The 22618-nt window shown below is 48.4% G+C and overlaps 1 protein-coding gene across 2 annotated transcripts in view; it reads left to right on the plus strand.

Annotated features, from left to right (window-relative positions):
- The first annotated feature begins 11872 nt into the window (after window positions 1–11872).
- Window positions 11873–22618, plus strand: part of EZH1 (enhancer of zeste 1 polycomb repressive complex 2 subunit) — a 278927-nt gene continuing 268181 nt past the window's right edge. For both annotated transcript variants that reach the window (XR_013594997.1, XM_078645362.1), the window contains exon 1: window positions 11873–11966. The gene's annotated coding sequence lies outside the window, so the exon portion shown is untranslated. The remainder of the gene's footprint in view (window positions 11967–22618) is intronic.

Below are 22618 nucleotides of genomic sequence, written 5' to 3' on the forward strand. Positions count from 1 at the left end.
CCGGGGCCCGGGGAGGCTCTCCCCGGCCTGGCTAGGGTTCGGTAGCTGGGACCGGGCCCGGGGCTTGAGCTCCGTCCGTCCGGCCGGGCCTGGGGTGCGTGAGCCCCCCGTCCAGCAAGCCGTCAGAGGGTCCGGGCGCTGGGGACGGGGCTCCACCGGGGCCTGGGGAGGCTCTCCCCGGCCTGGCTAGGGTTACGGAAGCTTGGACCGGGCCCGGGGCTTGAGCTCCGTCCGTCCGGCCGGGCCTGGGGTGCGTGAGCCCCCCCGTCCTGCAAGCCGTCAGATGGTCCGGGCGCTGGGGACGGGGCTCCACCGGGGCCCGGGGAGGCTCTCCCCGGCCTGGCTAGGGTTCGGTAGCTGGGACCGGGCCCGGGGCTTGAGGTCCGTCCGTCCGGCCGGGCCTGGGGTGCGTGAGCCCCCCCGTCCTGCAAGCTGTCAGAGGGTCCGGGGCTCCACCGGGGCCCGGGGAGGCTCTCCCCGGCCTGGCTAGGGTTACGGAAGCTTGGACCGGGCCCGGGGAGCAGGTGTGGCTGGCATCATCCACTACGCTGTCAGCGCGTAGTTTTCCGCCCACCCCTACTGTTGATGTGGACTGGCCATGTGGGTGGTGGTGGCCATCTTGAGTGCTGGTACAGCCAACATTTGCTTGGGGTGCACCCATTTTGCATAGCTTTCATCCATTAGGCCCAGGGGTAGTGAGTGGTGCATGGACCTAGTCTTTCTGTGGGGTGTCTTCTTGAATTTAAACATCATTGACGGGAATGGGTGGGCTGGGATTGTGCTGAATTTTGTGGTTTTTGTCGATTTTTTGGGGTGTATAACTGATGTTCCTCTGTCTTCCATTGCTTTTAGGTGCACAAGAGAACCACCAGTGCCAGGAAGAAGTCCTGCTGCGGTGTGTGCAGCACAACGTCACGTGTGGCCACAGACAACTCTGCAACTTGTACAACTGCGGCCTGCTGTTCTGAGTGACATCTGAAGAAGATGGCCCCAAAAAAAGTTCCCCGTAGCTCCTTTAGCAAGAAAGATGCCAGAAAGGAGCAGAAGAAGCAAGTTACCAAGCAGACTGGTGTGCCGCCCGCCACATTTTTTGGGAATAAAAAAAAAAGTACGCCTGCAGCAGCAGCGGGATCTGCTGGGGACCAAGCTGGGAGCAGCACCCCCGCTCCATTGGGCTCAGGGCCACCACCCCCACGCCAACTTAAGTCCAAGCCCTTGAGTGCTGCAGAGTCAGTCAGTCTACTTGTTCAATCACCATCGACCAGTGATGTTGGCTCATCGCAAGAAAGTAGCAGCAATGTCCCTGAATCAACACACTCATCTGACGAGTGTTGAACAACCACAGCCGCAACAACAACCACATGTGGAAGTACAAGCCCAAGTACATGTGGAAGGAGAGGCGGCGCAAGGAGAGGAGCAAGCAGAGGTGCATGGAGGGGCACAACAAGTGCCCACAATAGTTGTTCCTCCAGAAGTAGGGGCACATCTGGAAATCGACAATCAAGCCGAGGTATCATTCGAGGAAGCCACTCCTCCTGATGATCATTCATTGTCTTCCACATCCCGAGCAAGGAAAAGATCAAGGGTGGTGGTGTCTACATCTTCTTCAAGCCCACCTCCTTCTGATGATATGGATCTTACTTGGGAACCAGCACCACTGCCGTCTGAGAGTGAGGCTGAGGCACACCATGATCTGACAAAGGTAGCTAAGCGTAAAAGGAAGGTCGTCGAAACTCTCATAGTTATGGAGTGTGATGACGCTCAACAAGAAGTGGCGTGTACTCCTGCTGCTGAAGACTCTCACGACGACGACGCAGTCATCACTAGCGTCACTGAAGCCCCAGCGGGCATGCAGCAAACAGACATTTTGACCCTAGCCCGACAAGCTGATGATGAAGTCGACGAGGAGGCAATGGGAACACCACAATCATTGAAGTTAACTAGTACACCACCACCTACCGCTTCCATATTTCCTCCTCGCCAGAAGGGACCTCCATCCACCTCGACCTCAATTAGTGGTGGGCAAAGTGCACAACGTAGTAAAGTTCAGCAATACGCATCCTCCACTTCATCTGGCATTAGCAGCATGACCACCACCAGTATCGCCTCCTCCGGCCCCCCCAGACATTTCAAGTCCGCAGTTTGGGACTTCTTTAGTGTTAGCACAACAAGGGAAAATCTAGCCATTTGTAGCATGTGTAAGCTTGCAGTTAGTCGTGGTAAGCTTGGTACCAACTATGGGACTGGAGGCCAGAGATGTCATCTCAAGAGACAGCACCTTGTCCAATGGCTTGCGCACCTAAAGGAGATCAAGGAAGCCCGAATTGCAAGTCGAGAAAACGTTGATGTTCCATCTGATGATGACGAGGAGGAAGAAGCGTCACACGCTTCACTTACACCCAGTACCCCTGTCAGCACACCCCCTGTGAGCCACACTAAGAGTGTGGGACAGAGTGAGACACCAATGCAAAAAAGTTCATCAGCGAGCGTAACTGGGTCGAAGAAGTCATCATCATCATCCCGTAAAATGGTCCAGGGCAACATTAGAACCATGTTGTTTTCAGACGCGCCATATGAACGCAACCACCCAACGGCGCATCTGTATAACACTAAGCTGGCTAAAATGCTAGCACTGGATCTTCTCCCTTTTTCTTTTGTAGAAGGGGTTGGTTTTCTAGAATTAGGGGCAGCGCTCTGCCCTAAATGGAAGGTTCCTAGCCGGTTCTATTTTTCCCGAGTTGCGGTTCCAGCACTACATGAAGATGTGCTGGAGGTGATTGGGGCAGCTTTGCAGAAGAGTACTGTTCACACTATACATCTGACAACAGACATGTGGACCAGTGGCGCAGGCACTGATTACATGTGCATCACTGCACACTGGGTCTCTTTTTCAGGGGTTAAAGCAAAGCTAAACGCAGGTGTTGACCTGGACCAAGTTTTTAAAGCTGCTCGGAAACATGCAACACTAGCCATGTTTGGCTTGGAGAAACGTCATACAGCAGAAAACATTTTGAATGAGTTTAACACAAAGGTCTTTCACTGGCTGTCCCCAAAAAAACGCGAGATTGGTTATGTTTCCACGTATAATGGCGCCAATGTAGTTAAGGCCATGGATCTGGGTAACTATTTCAGGGTGCCGTGTTTGGCGCACTGTATAAACCTGGTTGTTAAAAAATTCTTGGATAAAGACAGTCCAGCATGCGAGTTAGTGGTCACCTGCCGAAAAATGTGCAACCATTTCAGCCATTCTTTTAAGGCCCGGAAGCATCTGAGGCGCCTGCTACATGAACGTCGAATGCCAGTGAAAGCACTCATCCAGGAGGTGCCAACACGTTGGAACTCAACCTTCTACATGCTTGAGCGTCAGTATGAGCAGTTTACGGTACTCGATCAGTATTTCTTAACACTGGGTACAGCTCAGAAGGACCTGAGGCTAGATGCGGCGAAATGGGAGCTAGTTAAAAGCCTGACAGACATGCTTCGTCCTTTTGAGGTCTTCACGCGTGCAGTCAGCAGGGAGGACTGTAATTTGGGAAAAGCTATCCCATTGTTGCGCATGCTGGAGCACAAACTGAAGGCGGTGTCTTCTAAGTTTCAAAAAGATGAAGAAAAGCAAGAAGCTTTTGTTTTGGCGGAGAAATTATTAGAGCGCCTACTTGGCGATGAACGTCTTCAAAAGATCCACTCAGAACAGCATTACATTTGTGCTACTATTCTGCATCCACGCTACAAAAAGGCGCTGGCAGGCAGTGCATTATTTCCTTTTGGTGATGAAGATGTTACAAAGTACAAACATTGGCTAGCCTTGTCAGCCATGAGGTTTGAAAGAGAACGGCAGCAAATTCAAGGAAAAGGCAGTACATCAGCATCAGCAGGCCATCCCCAGTCAAAAGACTCCACTTCTGCACCTGTGGCTGTGGCAGAAGTGACCTCTCAGCCGTTAAAGACACCGGCAACCGGATCATCTGCACCAGACACAACAGAAATATCGGGTGATGATAGTGAAGAGGATTGGCTAGCTGAGCTTGGGTTTGGTTCTCAAAAGGTCCGAGCAAAAAGTAAGCAAAGTGGAGGAACCGTGGAGAACCTTGAGTCGATGGTGCAGGACTATCTGAATGACTCAACAGAGGTCTATGTTAATGCTGACCCATTGGCGTATTGGCATGGGAAAAAAGAATTGTGGCCAGAGATCACCAACCTGGCTATACATTACTTGTCTTGCCCACTCGCAAGCGTGTCTTCTGAACGTGTTTTCAGTGCTGCTGGTGGCATTGTAACTTGCAAACGGACCGCCTCTCGCCCAAAAATGTGGAGAGGTTAACAATGATCAAGATGAATGAGCACCTCATACCACCAGATTAAAAAGTACCAGATTGCACGACGGAAGAAGACGAGGAGGACAGCAACTTAGATGAGGGAATTTCTTCTGTGTTAGGTGACACTGACCTACTCCTGCCTGAATTCGCAGAGTATGAGGACGAACTCTTCTTCCCTGACACCGAGCCCTGAAAATGAGCCAATGAATCAAAAAATTTCTTTTTCGTACTTATTCACTTTTATTCCTGTGTTTCTGTCTTTCTTTGTTTTGCACAGTTAATATAATTAAAACTTTATTCACCTGTACTTTTGCTTTTTGGCTGTTTGGGGGTCTTCTACTTGTTTTCGTCTGGGTTGACGGCTCTGGGGCCATTGCTGGGAAGGTCTAATACCGGATAAAACTGGTTTGGACAACATCCATGAGGAAAAAGTTTTTGCATTTTCTGACATTTCGCTCAATGTAGCGTTTTCGGGGGCCTGTTTGGGGGGCTTCCTGGTGTTTGTGGGTGGGTTTCGGGGTCTGGGAGCACTGCTGGGTATGGATAGTTTTAATAGCAAGAGGTTTGAAGGAAATCCATGGAGGCAGAGGGGAGTTAGGGCCTAGCTGCAGAGCGCGCACTGAGTGATTTTGGAAATTTTCAGAAAAGTGACAAAGTTCACATTTTTGTACTTTTGCTTTTTGGCTGTTTGGGGGTCTTCTACTTGTTTTCGCCTGGGTTGACGGCTCTGGGGCCATTGCTGGGAAGGTCTAATACCGGATAAAACTGGTTTGGACAACATCCATGCGGAAAAGCCTTTTGGCACTTTTTGTAACTTAGGGTTAGTTAGGGTTAGCCCTAGCAGCAGCATTGCATGTGTTTCGGGGTGTTATTGATTTTTGCAACTGAGTTCTGGGGTCTTAGAGCACTCGTGGGAATGTGTAATTTTTGTTGCAAGTGATTTGAAGAAAATCCATGGTGGGAAAAGGGGGATCACTTACTCTGTGTGAGGCACTTAGTGTTGAAAACAATTTGGCCATTTACACTTAAAGGATGAAAATGACACAGACTTAAGTTTCAGGAAAACAAACTTACTGTTAAACCCCCACCCACCAGACTCAAAAGCAGTAAAAAACAGGTATGCTCAGATAAAGTTTCCAAAAGTATATTTGTGTAGCCCTGACAAAATAATCTCCCGCAAGACCATCCCTAACCCCAACGATTGTCCTTCAAAAGTCCCAAAAACAACCCAACTCCCAATTCCCACCTCCCAAAAGTCTCTAAAAAAGGGGCAAGGGACACTACGGCAGGATGCTGTTCACTTTAGCGGTCAGGGCATCATACTCCTTGCGGAGGGTGGCATGGTCGGAGCGGAGGCCCTCCACCAAGTTCTTATAATTTAAGACCTCCTGCTCCAGGTAGGACACTCTGAGGCATAAGCGGCGCTGGCGTGCCTTGCAACTCCTGTGGGGGGCAGCTGCTGTCTTTGCTGCTCAGCGGTGGCGGTTGGCATTGGTAGCCCGGCTCCGTACCGCTGGAGCACTGCGCTGGCTGGCAGCCCGTGTGGGCCCGGAGGAGGATGCAGCTGTCGCAGTGGATGTACCTGTAGACTGCGTGTCCTCCTCCTCCAGGGCCAGCAGCCGCCGATATTCTGCGACAGTGGCATCCAGCCTCCGTTGCCGGGCCATTCGAGCCTGCTCCTTCCTTGATCGTTTTTTTGATTTGGAAGGAGCAACTATATGAAGAAAGAAAGACATAGTCTGTAACCAATGCTCCTTAAGATTAACACAAAATGATTGAGCAGAAAGTTGTGTCACAGTACAACTAGCAACTTGAAAGCACAGTACATAACTATTGAGGCCAGTATCTATCTAACCTCCCACTTCTTCATCCTTGCTCTAACATTAGTGGGAGTTTAAGGAACAAATTCTACGAGCACTATGGACTTCCATTACAGTCGACTATGACAGTACACCAGTCTTATTCTTCTTCTTCTCTCTTGTTTAGGAAAATTGGTACGTTATCTTCTGCAAGTGGGCATAATGCCAGCGCAGTGAACTTGCACCCGAGAAAAACAGACGCACACCATGATGAGTGAGACAGACTTGCGTTACTGTACCGGTCCAGTACATGCAGGTGGTGAAGCTCTTGCTTTTCTATTACGGGTGGCACTGAGAATACTCTGTTAAAAGGGCTACTGCTTAATTAATTTAACTTTCACCCTACAGTGCAAATGAGTACTAGAAAAGGAAAATGAAGAAGCTAAATAATCTGATTATCTATCACTTCACATGGGATGTATTTGATTACATATGGGATGACTTTAGGTGCTTTGCTTTTTATTGAGTGAACAGTGATACACCCACACATGAATGACGTACTACTACTAAACTAAACTTATTAAGAGAGGTAGGGAGTGTCCACCGTAATAACCGGATATATGCTGTGCTTGCAGTTGCAATACAAACTACTGCTACTATTCATGGTAGTATTTGGACAAAATTACAACTTCTTTTCCTTGCCTTTCCTACACTGGAACGGACGTGCGAGTGCGGTGTTACATGCTCTTCAAAGTAACATTTAGTTCATCCAGTGACCGTCTACTCTCTCTAGATACACATATGCTATCTAAGAGTCAGATAGTACCATGATCCAGGCATCCATCCATTCAAAGTATATGCACACATACAGTTTCTGTTTCACCCACCCAGGCTGTTCTGTTTCCACCCATCCTTGCTTCATCATTCACCCAGCCATGCACCATACCATATTCTTCCCTTCCCAGCCACCTCAGGGAACAAGCAAACACATATCATTCTTCTTTGCCAGTCATCATTAAATTTCTCGTCCTTCCACACTTACTTACACCCTTCTTTCGCTTTTCGTTCATCCCATCCATCAAGTTCATCTCAGATCTGATTGGGATTCTTCTCGCCAAAAACTTCACAGCTAAGTCGAAGTACATTTAGAGGAGGCTACTACCTGGTTGATTTATAATACACCCGTGCAGAAAGCACACTCTGCAGTCTTCAATCTCAATAAGTAAGGAATATATAGCTTACCTCTGCCCGCCACCACCGTGTGAACCCTCACAGGCACATTGGTGTCGTCCGGCACTTGCACCGCCTCCTCCCCAGAAGTATTGTCCTCCTCATCATGCACCACCACCACCTCCGCGCTGGCCCCGCCACCAGATGTTCCACCTACAAAGTACATTTAAGAATGTTAGAATACACCACTCACTACTATATAATATTTGGTCTAGGAATAAAGAAATGTGAAGAAAAACAGAAAACAATGTAATAATTTGTGACTGTCTAATCTAAAGTAAAAATGTCCCTTTTTCCAGGGAAGGCTCAGTGCATAGAGCTATTGCTGACTAGAATGGGAGTCCAATGGAATTGCCAAATGTGCAATCTTACTTAGCTACATAGACAGACTAATAAGAATAATCTAGTAATACCACAGGGAGTCATAGTCGAGGCAGGATAAGAATTTAGATACAGTCTACAAGAAGATCAAAGACGATTTAGAAAAAATCGAATGAGGAACGCTAGGAAAAAATAGGTACTCTATATTAAAATGAAAACTTACTGGGGCCAGCAAAGGAGCCCTCGCCTGGCCGATCCTGGCCTTCTACAGCAGCAGCAACCACCTCCTCCTCTGTCCTCTTGCCCCTGGGGGGAGCTGATGTACAACATGAAAGAAAGAAAGACCCGAAAACATGGATGATTGTTGTCAACCAAATCAAACATTTCAAAAGAACAATAACAAAATATTTTGGCGAAATAGCAAATAGACAACTATTCCACGGGATATATTGACCGATCTCATGTGGTCTACTACGTTATTAGTATTGCTTGATTTGCGGACCGTCGACTTGGAAAGTTCTTATGTAACTCACTAAACAAACTACTAAAAAGGTTCGCCTAGGATTGGCAGGCAGCAGTCCGCAGCACACAAAGTGACAGACAAAGTCCATCGTGATTGCAGATCAGCGACAACACTAAAAAGTTTCCTACTACATTAACCAGTCATTAAAATACTCAAACTATCAATCCACCACCACTATTTCTTCTTATCGCCATGTGTACAAAGGAAGGACTGGACTTGAGTCTGTAGGGGCTGATTTAAAAGCACCTTGCGGCTCTTTTGCTCCATTGTTGCGTGACTTTTGTGACGCAGCGGCAGAACAAAAGAGGCGCCATGGTGCGGCGTATATTAACAACGTGACGCATATGGGAGATGCATCACGTTGTAAAGCCCTGCGCCATCCGGGGGCGTTCCGGCGCAAGGGAGGGCGTTCCTGCGCAGGAACGCATCCTAAAAGTGGCTGAGGGACATCTACAAGATTTTAATCGGTCACTTTGAGGTCAATGATGCGTGACTCAAACCCTGCGCCTGCTTGAAGCAGACGTACGGCTTGACGCAGCACTGGGGAGATAGAGCACCCCAGAGCATTGCTGGAGCTGCACCATCGTTGCGACGCAACTCCAGCAATGCACCGCCTTTACGGCACAGAAGCGTAACGCTTCGGTGATGTTTTGGGCACATGGTGCGCCGCATTGTAAATACGGCGCACCATGGGTGGTGGTGGCGTGGCGCACAATTACTGGCGCATCCCTGCTACTTTGCAGGGATGCGCCGATAATTAAATATCTGACCCTTAGTGTCTAGCATTACACAGTTCTTTAAACTACACTCATGCATAATTTCACAGGCCAATGAAATGAACACAAAATCGAAAACAAATAAGCATAGTAGCAGCGCTACTGAGAAGGAGAGCAGTGCACCTGAAATGCACAGAAGATTTTGAAATATAATTTACCTACAATGTAATCAGCAGCATTATTGCTCTTGGTAAAAAACCAAAATTTGCAAGATAATAACACACAGAGCAGGAGAAAACAGAGTAGTAAAGAAATAGCTACTACTACTCACCAAGCCCGGGGATCTCAAGGCCGAGCAGGTGCAGCAGATCGCGTTCCCGGTCCAGGATATCCGTCCAACGGTGGGTGACTTGGTTGTAGGTGCGCGGGACCCGAGATTGTTGGTACATGGCCCGGCACACCTTCTCCCACCGCTTCCGGCACTCCCGGAGCCCGTAGCCGCTAGCGATCTTGCCGCCTGCCATGATGGTCCTGGGGAGGCGGGGCTGAACATAAAAAACTAGTGCGGCCACCTCCTCCGCGCTGAAGATCTCCCGGGGCGCGACATTCTCCCCCCTCAAACGCCCGCACGGGAGCCGGGCACGGGGTGCGGGACCCTTCCCCTTCTCAGGATACTTCCCGGCTCCCTTTACCATGGTCTGGGCAGAAAGGAAGCTAAATAATAAAGAAGAAATAGAATAGGGAAGAAGAAAAGAAAAGAGTTTAAAAAAGTAGTTTAAAATTAACAAAAAGTAGCAGAAAACACAAAAATATAGAGCTAGAAAAATAGAGGGATAGATAATAAGTAAAATAGATTAAAAAAAACTTCAAACAAGCAAAGGATGGCAGAGATTCAGAGAGGATACAGAAAGCATGCCCAGAACCATAGCAATGAATGAGAAACAAGATGGCCGCGCCCGTTCACGACCGCGTGGGTAAGTTCGCGTGAGATTTTCCTCGCGATCACACGCGAAATTGTACTAGCAAGCCGCACACTTTGCGAGATTACACATAGCGCCCGGAAACGGAATTACGTCACGCAAACAAGATGGCCGCGCCCATGTACGACCGCTAGGGTAACTTCGCAAACCTGTGATGATGAACCAGACGTAGAAACAACATAGTCGCGGCCGTTGCGAGCCGATAAGTAAGTTCGCAATTGCGAACTGGTACACAAACCTCGCGAACTGGCAGAAACCCTTACAAACAAACAAAAAAAAAATCCCAAAATTCGCGGGAGTTCGCGGATTTTGCGGATTGCGAATCCGTAAATACGCAAGTTCGCGGATTGCCAATCCGCAAAATCCGCCCATGCTTAGTGGTTATGGTGATGATTAGTTTGGGTATTGAGGTGATTGGTAAGGTGGTGGTGGTACGTTTTTGTTAGGGTGATTTTGGTAAGGTAAGAGGTAGAATGATTGTGGAAGAGTGATGGTGATAGGGTGGCAGTGGTGGTTAGTGTGATGGTGGTAAGGGTGGTAGGGATTAGGGTGTTAATGACTAAGTTAAGGTGGTGGTTAGGGTAGAGTGGTGACGGTTCGCGTAGTGTTTAGGGTAGTGTGGTTAGGGTAGGGTTGTTGTGGTGGTTAGGGTGGTGGTAGCTAGGGTGGTGGTAGTGGTTAGGTGATGGGTGGTATGGATAGGGTGGTGCTGGTAGGGAGGTAGTTGTAGCGTAGTGGTATGCTGGTGGTTATGGTAGTGGTTAGGATGGTGGTAGTGTGGTGACAGGGTGGTGGTTGTGTTGGTAGGGTGGTGGTGGTAGGGTGTGGTTGTGGTAGGGCGGCATGGTGGTGGTTGAAGGGGGATGGTGGTGGTGGGACAGTGATGGTGGTAGGATGGTTGTGGGAGGGTGGTGGTTGGGTGGTTGTGGTAGGGTGATAGTGGTAGTAGGTTGGTAAAGTGGTGATGTATCTAAGCATCTGAGTGTCAGAGAGTTTGTTTAGATGTTTATGATCCCATATTTCTGCAAACAAATCCAATCCGATCAATATTTTTCCAGAAGTCTAAATGAAATATGTAAGTGTGCGTGCATGACTAAAGCCTCTCTGGTTTATTAATGGTCTCTTTTAAATATTTATTTTCTTGAGTAACAACTGACAGAATGTATTCGTATCTTTAACATTATAACACTATAATGCATCATCGAACTACATTTTCGCAAAAAATGGCTCAGTCTACCATCTCACCCTCTCCTCCGAAAAACTCATGCTCGCCACTGAAAGTGTTTTCCAAATGTGCTGGACACGCTCGTTCAGTAACACCAAGATTTTTTAGAATCCCTATAATTTTAGTGAGCTGATATGCTTGGCCAATACTCCCTGCCAAAAACTTGTTCCTGCACCACTGCTTTCTTAATGACCTTACAGCAGCTGCGTGCCTTGCCAGAAATGGACTTCTAAAAGTACTGACTGAATACAAGTCCCTCCTTTACAACTGTAGTGCAAATCCTGTTTATAGTAAGAGTTACTAATGACAACATGTACTCTGTATCAATGCAGTATTTTGTAAAAATGTTTTGCCAGACAATGCTTAGTGTCTAGACGTGCTTTATCAAGAACTGGGATAAATAAACAGATTATACCAGGCGGGAACAAAGTGTGTGCTGCACACCCTTTTTCCACACCTGCCCTTGCAGTGTCTGTCCTGACCACCACCTGACTTACCTGATAAAAGAACCAATGCGCTTGGGACACTCTGTGCTCAACTGGTATTTGAATCAGTCCCTGTATGTAGTGATGCCCAGAAGCTACTACCTGCCTGTGCACATTTCTCAGCACAGAACACCTCGTGCTATCACAGCTGATCTTGTGTTTGCTATACTGTCGCCTTCATCCTACTGCAGTGCCCAGGACCACCGCTGGGAGGGGCGGGACTGCAACTCCCAGGGTGCAGCTGCGCACAGGAAGGCCCCCCTACTCTCCCCCTCCCCGGCCCTCGTGCCCTCTTAAACCTCCTGGAAGTGATGTCAGAGGCTTCAATCACCCAAGGACTCCGATTGGGCGGACGTGCTGAGGACAGTGGGGTGAGTGCGGGGCTGGGGGTGGGTGCCCCTTGCTGCCTGCTCAGAGCTGCCTGCCTTGCTGGCTGCCTCCGTGCCCTGCGCCTGGCCTGGCACGGCGGCAGTCCTGAGGGCGTTCGCGACTCTTTCCTGACGCACATTTTGGCTGCGTACACCTCCATCTCTCGGTGTTTACATGGGAAGTGTGCACACGCACAGCTGCTGCCTGCGCCTCGCCTCTTTGGCTGGTATCTCGGCGAGGTCTGCACGGGCTTCCCCGGTGCGTGTACTCGGGGAGCGTGCATCCACTCTGCTGTAATGCTCCCAGAGAGGGCTCTTGGCAGATCCACGCACGAGGAATGCTTATCTCCCGGGGTGTTATCCGCATGCACCGCGCCTGCAGGCGGCGTGTGCTGCGTGCTTTGCAACGGGGAACGGTGTAAACAGACATAGGCAATGCGTTGGCTGACGCGGTCTCCCTGGCGCGTACTAACTATCGGTTGGCACAGCATTGCCTTACGCATGTTTATGGTCTGAAGCTTCCATATCGCGCATTACGAGCTAAGTCACCTCTAGGCGCTGTGTGGTGTGGGCTGGGGACAGGTAAATGTGAAGGCGTGTGTCTCCAAAGGCAGGAGGTCTCGGGTCACGTGCATGCCGTTGCTTAGTTTGATGCGCTTGTTTTTCTTTCGCCCAACACCCCCACCCACTGAATATGGATACGCCCACCCTGAATAGGACCGTGTTATCGTAAGGCACTCGCGCGGTGCAGTGCTGTGCGGTTTTGTTATGTGTGTCACAAGGCATGAAGTGGCGCTATAGGAGGGGGCAGTCACGCGGATTGCCGGATGGTAGTAGGAGGTGGGCATCGCATCTGGATGTTTACAAGTAGCTGGGAATTCTGTAGGTGGCGCTGAGGAGACGAAGGCGAGGGCACAGCACGTGTAAGGTGCACTACATAGGACTCGGAGCATAAACACTACTGTTTATCATGTCTGCGGGGCAAAGGCGGGCAGTAGTTCCCCGCTGCCTGTTTAGAGTGGCACACCGTACAGGTGGACAGGCAAACAAATTAACAAAAAGAGTCGAGCCGAGGGTCTGGCTGCAGTGGCTGGGCTCTCGCTATGAGCCCGTGAACGAGCCGGCCCTGAATATGTTTGACCCGCAGGCTGTGCAATAAATACTATCAAAACTATGGTAAATATGACTCTTGTAAGACAAAATAATTAAATATAATTGTATTTTTTTTAACATGCAGAAGCGTTTCAACTTAGTACATCAGTTAATATCACTGCATTGAGAGGCTTTTATTAAAAGTGACAACTTTAAAACATTAACTTATGTTCACCTCGCCCCACAGCGCCATGACTACAATGCCATTAGTGAATTAAGAGGCAAGTCAGCTCTCATGTGCACCTAAATGTGGGCTAGGTTTTTATATTTGGCAATATTATATTTAAATCGACCAATAGAGGTGCACGTATTTCATGCTTTCGAAAGCAATAAAGAATAAGCATTGGCAAAGCCAATAGGATGGACTCATGTGAAAGTAATTGGCTTTGCCTGTTTTAAAAAAAAATTCTTTTTATTAAGGAAATACAAAATAACAATACAATATAAACAACAAGCTAAAAAAGAACAGTTGTCAGGATTAGCACATAACCTAAAATAGATATATATGATATACAACAAATGAAATTAAAATAAACAATAAAGTGAATAACATGGGCACACAGTGACATCCAATCCTTAAGGTGACTCCAAGTCCACATTATAAGGGGCACCATCCACAAAGGGAGTACATAAGTACATAAAAGTCCGCTGTGCTCGTTCCATGGGCCCCATATTTTGGTCCATTTGCCTGGCCAGCCTCTACTCTCGTATATCTCACCCTTTCAGCCTGCATGCACCATGCCAGTGTTTTTTAGTCCTGTTGGACAGCAGCATGGCTAAAAGATAGTGCTGTTGAGTTGCCTAGGGTGGAGTAGCATATAGTGGTGTAGAGGAGAGTGGCGTTGATTAGAATGGTATAGAGTGACGTAGAGTGCCATTGTGTAGAGCGGCGTAGAGAAGAACAATTGTGGGTGTAAGTAACTAAAGCATCAATAGAAACGACAGATAGGGTGAAAGCAGCATACATAAGAAGCAGTATGCCGGTGTTAAAGGTAGGATAGCACATTGCACTCCCAGGAATAATACTGAAACACTTATAGAATAGAAAAAATATGTTTTGCAAAAAGAGGAGGAAGAACACATGTACTTGGTCCATGCTCCAGGGAGGAGCTAACACAGGAAAGGATGTAAAGCTTACTGAAGCAAAGCAATAGAAAGTTTGCAAATGTGAGTGGCAACAAAAACAACTAATGGTATGCTTTGGGCTGGTTGTGAACCCACTAACTTGTAAACGATACATCTCGTAGCACAGAGCGTGCACTGTGTAGGCAAGAACTACAAAAGAAGCAATGTGAAATAAAATGTTTTGCCTAAAATCACACAATTAGGTCAAGTGTGGAAGCCTGGAAACATTCTAGGTTTTCTCATTTCAAATTGTGCCAGTCACCCACTTTGTAAATATCTCTTTCTCTCCTGTTTTAAATGATAGATTTGTTTATTTATTTATTGATGCATTAGGTTAGAGCCTGGGTGGCAGGCAGAAGCCACATGAAATTTCGGTTCCTCTATGGCTTGAGGGTTAAAGAGGACCTAGAGCTGAGCCAGGCTCTGGCCCAAGTCTGGCTGGAACTTGCAGTGGCCTGTCTGCCTCTAGCCAAGCATAATGCATTTTGTGGGTTTATCCTGAAATCCTGGCTTCTGTCCTGGTGTCCACACACAGGTAATTAGTGACATAAATTGTTCCACATTTTGGTGTCTGGTAATTTCTAACCCTCTCAAAGGGCAAGCAACTTTCACTCTATCAGCCCTTTATGAACTGTGAAAGAGGTACCTGTCAGTGGCTGTGAGGGAGGAGCAGCAGCACAGGAAGGTTCCTGCTTCATGAGCAGGTTCAGCTACGGAAATGCAAATCCAGCCACCTGCCAATAAACGATCCTAGATCTGTGGATTATACCCATACTGGGGAGCTGTCTTGGAAGTATGCAATTGGGCGCTTATGTTTTTCCATTAAGCATGTTTCAAAGTGCTGACATAATGTCAGACGAGTGGACAAATAAACAGAGTATGAGTTGCTCACGATCAAACAGTTTGTTGAAGTAATATCTCTGAGACTGCATCACACTGCTGTTTTTAGGTCTCACCTGCCAGTGCACTTGCTCATTGCTGGCGAGAGATATAGAGGGGCACCAGAAAATCCTACCAAGAGGGCTTTTTAATGCGGATTATGGCCAGTGCATGTGCGACGGGCACGCGCGCGCCATTTGCTCCCCCGCCCCTTCCCCATCAGACTTGAAAGGAAGCCGCTCGCACACCACCATTTGTCTGAGCCTCGGCATCAGACTTCAAAGGCTGCTGCTCCACCGCCCCCCGCCCCGCATCAGACTTCAAAGGAATGCGCTCCCGCTCCACCGCGCCCCCCCCCCGCAACAGCAATGCAGAGAGCTTGTTTATGTTCACTCTCGCGGCTCCCATTTCACTGCCGCTGTTCATTACAGACCGTGCACTTTCATCCCTTCACTTAACGTTTCCTCACCAGGGCTTTGAAAAAAGAAAAATGTTTTAAATTATACAAAGTTCGATAGCTCAGCATCAAGGGAAATTAATGTGCTTACTTTACTTTAACTCGGGCTCAAGCACTTAAAATTTGTCTCAGCCTTGCAAATGAGCTCCCTGCCAGAAACGTGGCCAGCAACCTAGCTTTAATTCTCATCGATATTTGCTGTACCGTGCTAACAGAGACTCACTGTACCAGTTTCACTTACACAAACTGTACATGCCTCTGCACGTTACACGCATCAATTCAGTGGTCCACTGGTGTACATCTACTTCAGGATCTCACGCACAAAGCTGCGGTCTCACACGCTCATGCTAAAAGATATTTGCATGGCATGGCATAGTGCTATAAAACAAATACTTTCCAGTTAACCGTGTGTTAATATCTAATAATGAAACCCCACGAGGTAATAACATGAAGAACTTGCAAATGGGTAATGTACGTATGGAATACATCCCTTGTTTGTTTTGTTTTCTTTGGTGTTCGTTGTAGTGCTTACATTCTGTCTGAGCACTTCGAGGAATTGCAAACCTATGGAGACTAGAAACGCAATGGGGAGATTTGTGCTATAGAGAACGTCACAGCATGCAGGATAAGCAGTGGGCCAGCTACGGGCTATGACTATTGATTTCTTTTTTTGCTGTCCCATAATTTTACATCCTGTGCATGTCACGGTTCATTTCTACTCATTTTATTGAGAATATTTGTATAGTGCCAACTCAACTTTTGCTCAACAATGCGCTCGCTGTACATTAGACCAAAAGAGCGGAGCAAAAGTTATTCCAATAAATCATTTGATGAGAGTGACAGATTTTGGCTACTTTCTTTTGCGACGTAACCGGTCTTTCGAGCAAGAATTTGCGCCCATTGTCGACATATGCGCCCAAGTAGGGGCCACCCGCCCCCTTGGTCCAAATTGGGCAACTGGTCTCTGTAGCCCTGAAAATTGTACGTTTAATACTTCTGTTTTCTGTAATAACGTTATCTTTGAAGGTCAGAATACTTACTTTTTTTGAATTTTTTTATTTTCCAAGCCCCCCACACTTTCGGTGGCAAATAACAGCTATGCCTCACAGCGCTATATGTATGTGATAAGGGATGGCACCTTTACCAACCTCGCAATATCAGGAACGTTTAACCTCCCCCATTGCCTCCTTTAAGCTTTGTTAATGTGAGTGCACAATAAAATGTTCACGCTGACGTTCACCAAGCAGGGCGAAATGTGTCCGTGATTGTGGCACGTCTTTGAGCGCGTTCTTCCTCTGACTCACGAAGTTGCATTTACACTCCAGTGATACTGGATGGCGTCATGCTTCCAGTCATTGCAACTGAAAAAGGGCGCATGTTTTTCACACTCGCAGCTCTGGTTGTGAGCACCTCCCAGGGTGTAAACTCTTGACAGAGTTGGTTAGGAGAGTCCCACAGTAATATTGTGGTAGCGTTCTAGTTGTCTGTTCCCCGGAACAGGAAAGGCGGGGACGGAAGCGGAAGGCGGCCATGTTGTGATCGGCGCCGACTGCGGGCAAAGTTCTCTGGCAGCTCCCGGCGCTCCGGGATAATAAAGAAACATTTACATAAAGTACGTCTATGTGGTACTTTTACAATGGCGACGAGGGTGCTCTGAAGCACAACGACCACGCGACGGACCGGTACCACGCATTCCGCGTGAGCGTATGCCGAGCAGGACCCGGAGCGCGGCAGAGGAGCCGCCCAGAAGCCCAAAAGAGCGCGAAGACTCGCCTGAGCCTCAGGTAGGGCTAAATAACGCCCAGAAACGGCACTAAGGTTAGGAGCAGCGGTACACCGCCACCCCACACAGCCATTGGGGGGAAGTGCAGCCCAGCGCTGATCAACACTGTGCACACCAGCACTACATGGAGCATTGAGCACAACCAGCCAGCCAGTGGGTATTACACCCCTACGCTACTCACCACTGTGCGCCTGTGTCGCTCTCTGGACGCTGAGTTATACCTACTATCCCTGGCCACCGTGCAGGGCGTCCAGCAATCTGACGGCGCAGAAGGGGTTGGCAGAGGCATCTGGGTCATCGCTCCAGCCCAAAGGGGACAGTGGCCTACTACTGCCTAGTCCAGCAAGGAAGATCCAAGGAGAAAAGGACGACGTGGATAGTGGTGAAGAGGACTCAGCAACACAGACCACGCCCGGGAGCCCACCTGGTCGGACGTTCCACACAGCTAGGCGAGAGGGAGGTGCACCCAAAATGGCAGCCCAGTCATCGTCTCTCACGCAGTTGGTACCGTTCTTGACGAAATGCGGGGAACCGGATATGAAGTGGGAAGACTGGAAGAGGTATTTCCTCAACTATCTAGAAGCCCTGGAAGAAGAAGGTGACACCCCGTTCTCGAGCAAGAGGAAAAAGAAGATCCTGCTACATCATTTAGGTCCAGAAGGGATCAGAGTCTATGACACCATAGTCAAAAGCGAGAGGGTGGCAACGGATACAGACGTCTTCGCTCACGCCATTGCGGACTTAGATGCACACTACAGACCGGTGGTGTGCTTCGCTATTGACAGATACAATTTCTTTCAGAGGAAACAGAAGAACGGGGAGTCGGTGGATGAGTACGTCGTGGCCCTGAGGAAATTGGCCCTCACTTGCAAATTTGACGCGCTACACGACGACCTAATAAGGGACCAGATTATCATGCACACATCTAGCTCCCATATACAAGAGAAGCTATGGGTCAATGGCGACGCCCCACTAAAAGAGATCTGGGCGATGGTCAAGAAAGCAGAACTATCACGACGTTGTGCACAAGCAGCGAAGAAGGAAGCAGGAGAGTCGCAAACCGTGTGCAGGATTATGACACCAACGAGAGGAGAAAAACAGAGGCAAAGAGACACGCAAAGGCACCAGGAAGGTGGAAAATCGACCAACTACAACAAATACCAGCCAGACAACAGGTCAAATAAAGGAAGCAGACCCAGCTGCTACAGGTGTGGCAGTAATGCACATCTCGGAAATGACAAAGCATGCCCCGCATTCAGAGCTAAATGTTCATATTGCGGTGTTTTCGGACACTACGAAAAAGTGTGCCGCCGGAAGCCCAAGGGAGCTACAGTGCGGTACGTGGACCAAGAGCGCAAGGAGGACGCTAGTGACCAGGAAGAAGAGGAAGACCAAGTGGAGTTTCTATACATAGACGTCCAGGTGTTAGAAATGGATGGATCGGAATCTGATAAACCAAGACTGAGCATGCACATTGGCGGCATACCAATAGAGATGATCGCGGACAGTGGGGCACCCATATCGATCATACAAAAACAAGTATGGGAAGACAAATTCACGCCAAAAATCAAGCAGCAGCTACTACCGATGGATCTGAGACCAGTCACATATACAGGGCAAAGGATTCCTATGTTGGGATACTGCTCTCTCCCGTTCGAACTCAGAGGGCGCCACGCAAGTTGCAAACTATACATAGCAGAGAAGGGCCCCTCTGTTCTTAGCTGGAAGGACCAGGGAGCTCTAGGGATCCAGCTCAACCCAGGGGGCATTCAAAAGATCCTGCTCATGGACATGGACAATACAGAAGATGTGGGACTGTGGCAGAAAGCGTACCCTAAGGTCTTCAATGGTCAAATTGGAGAGCTAGGAAAGTATGAGCATATCATTAAGCTTAAAGAGGGAGCTAATCCTGTAGTGCACAAAGTGAGAAATATCCCGCTCCGCAGCAGAGACGCTGTGCAGACAGAGTTGGACAGACTGGAGAAGGCGGGAGTGATCAGAGCCATCGAGAGTGCTGAATGGTTGTCGCCCTTGGTTGTGGCCCAGAAGCCAAATGGAAATGTGAGATTGTGCGTTGATCTTAGGGAGCTAAACAAAAATATAGTCATCGACAAGTTCCCTTTGCCCCGCATCAGTGAGATGCTAGCGAAAACCAAAGATGTCCAGTGGGTCTCCACTATAGATTTGTCATCAGCATACCATCAAGTGAGACTACATCCGAAGAGCAGCCATCTCACCTCCTTTATCACACCTTTTGGATGCTACGAATTTGCGAGAATGCCTTTTGGGTTAGCGTCGGCTGCAGCTGTCTTCCAGAAGCTGATGCACAAACTACTGAAGGACATACAGGATGTACTATTTTTCCAAGACGATATCTTAGTAATGGGCAGATCGAAACAGGACCACAACGAGAAACTCCACAAAGTGCTACAAATACTACAAGACAATGGCCTAACAGCAGAATGGTCTAAGTGCAAGTTGGGAGTACAATCAGTTACGTACCTAGGTCATGAAGTGAGTGGAAATGGGATAACGCCAAAAAGAACCAACATGAAAGCCATCCTGGAGGCCCCCACTCCCAGCAAGAAAGAAGATGTTCGGTCATTTCTGGGGATGGCCGAGTATTACAGTAAATTTATCCCGCACTTTGCCACGAAGACACACTTCATCCGTCAACTACTCAAGGAACGGAACAAATTTCAGTGGGGAAGTGAGGAACAGACAGAATTTGAGGCCCTCAAACGGGAGATGGGTGTCGCCATTCCCCTCAAAGGATTTGACCCAAATGCAGAGTCTATCCTCACAACGGACGCCAGTGATCGGGGACTTGGGGCCGTCCTCATGCAGAAATCAGAGAACGGAGACATATCAACCGTCAGCTTCGCCTCGAGATCGCTAGCCGCCAATGAGGAGAAATTCAGCGTTATCGAGAAGGAGATGCTGGCGGTGGTGTGGGCGATGGAGAAATTTAGGCAGTACCTGTGGGGAGCCAAATTCCGAGTGAGGACGGATCACAAACCCTTAGTCCGAGTGCTGACCTCCAGTGGCCATGAACACGCGACCCCTAGGATCGCCAAAATGACTCTCAGGTTATTGGACTTCGTGTACGAGGTAGAACACATTCCAGGCCCGCAGAACAAAGTAGCAGACTTCCTGAGCAGGGCAGCGGCCATGGAGGAAGCAGCGAGCGGCAGCAAACAGAAATGGGAAGGATATGTAGTAGCCACCATTCAGGACATGGAAGAAGTAATAAGCGCCCAAGAATGGGAAGAAGCGTACAGAGAAGACATGGATTTAGAGGCCATAAAAGGGTATGTGATCCATGGTTGGCCTGAAAAGAGACACCTCAAGGAAGAACTGAGGAGGTACTGGGAGGTACGAGATGAACTGTCACTGGCGTAAAACCCCATATTCCTCCTCAGAGGCGATAAAGTGATTCCACCAAGAGGAATTTTGAACCATCTATTGACGTTGCTACATGAAGGGCATCAGGGTATCACAAAGACCAAAGCCCTCGCCACACAAGCGTACTGGTGGCCGGCCATAGATGCACAGGTTGAGCGTCACGTGCGGCAATGCGAATCATGCGCGAAGGCGGACAAATCACAAAGCATGCTTAGACCGCCCCTGGGGAATTTCCCGATACCTGCAGGACCATGGGAAGCGATCTCAGTAGACATTATGGGTCCAGTCCTCAACAAAGCAGGAACGCAGAAATACGCTGTAGTCATCATTGACAAGTATTCCAAGTGGCCTGAGGTAGTGATCATGGAGCACGTGGACACGGAGGCGGTAGTGAACTTTTTATGTGCCACGTTTGTCAGAGAAGGAATCCCTAAAACTATCACGCGTGATAATGGGCCCCAATTTACTTCTGCCAAGTGGACAGCCTTCACAAACAGGAATGGCATTGAAGTGAAACATACACCTATCTATCATCCCGCGGGAAACGGTCAAGTGGAGCGTTTCAATCGGGTGATCATGGGCACCATTCAAGCGGCTATAGACGATGGTTTGGACTGGGAAAAAGAATTAGAGAAAATGATATGGGCCTATCGCATCACTCCGGGGAGCACAGGATACAGCCCGTTTAAGGTATTGAGAGGAAGGGAAGCCTTCACAAAGGACAACGTGGCATGGAGGAAACTAGTGGTGCAGAGTAAGTGGTCACCAGCAGTGGTACGGAGGAATTTGGAGAAGGCGCAAGAAGTTTACACCACTCACTTCAACAAGAGACGAAACACCCAGGAGACAGAATTGGAGAAGGGTGAGTGGGTCAGAGTAAAACTGGCAATTATGAAGAGAAAGGGAGAAAGCAAGTTTTCGCCACCCATGAAAGTGGTGGAACCCTATGCCAGGTCAGCTTTGCTTAGCGACGGTAAAGTGTGGTCTCTGGACAGAATGGCAAAGTGCAGCAAGATCTTGAAGTGGGGAGAAGAGGCCGCAGGAGGAGTAGAATACGCAAGTGAAGAAAGCGAAAATGAAAGTAGAGGAGAGGAGACAGAGGACGTAAGGGAAGGTGCGCAGCAAGTAGAAGACAGAGAAGAGGAAAGAGGAGCCCGAGGAAGAGAGAAGAACGGAGGCAGGGAAGGAGGAGAGACGGATAGAGAGAGAAGGAATTCAGGAAAAGGGATGGAGATGACAGAAATGAGAGAAGAAGAAAGCAGGGAGGTAATGAGAACAAGAGCAGGAAGGAGAGTAAAGATACCTGAGAAGTTCAAGGACTATGACATGAGCTGAATGTAAGGACAATTAGTTTATTATTGTTGATTACTGCATAAAGGGGGGAGATATGTGGTAGCGTTCTAGTTGTCTGTTCCCCGGAACAGGAAAGGCGGGGACGGAAGCGGAAGGCGGCCATGTTGTGATCGGCGCCGACCGCGGGCAAAGTTCTCTGGCAGCTCCCGGCGCTCCGGGATAATAAAGAAACATTTACATAAAGTACGTCTATGTGGTACTTTTACAAATATGTTTGAGGAACGAAAGAGAGCTAGAAATAAACAAGACGTGAGTCGATGTGTTTATCGATTCGTGCTGTCAGGAGTGCCTTCTCCAAACGGGACTCACTGCTGCTCCAGCACTGTGCATACCTCTAAGATAGCTCGGTGAGGTAAGTACCTGCTGCTATAAGGTTTCTTCTCCAAATGTTTTATTTGTATCCTATTGTAAACAAGAAATAACGTGTTCTCTTTTAACCTTTCCTTCTATTGAACAGCAAAATATCTTCCCTACATTAATTAGCTCTGAAGAGGTTACTAA

Source organism: Lissotriton helveticus, chromosome 5_1 (assembly GCF_964261635.1).
Source record: "Lissotriton helveticus chromosome 5_1, aLisHel1.1, whole genome shotgun sequence".
NCBI classification, from domain to species: domain Eukaryota; kingdom Metazoa; phylum Chordata; class Amphibia; order Caudata; family Salamandridae; genus Lissotriton; species Lissotriton helveticus.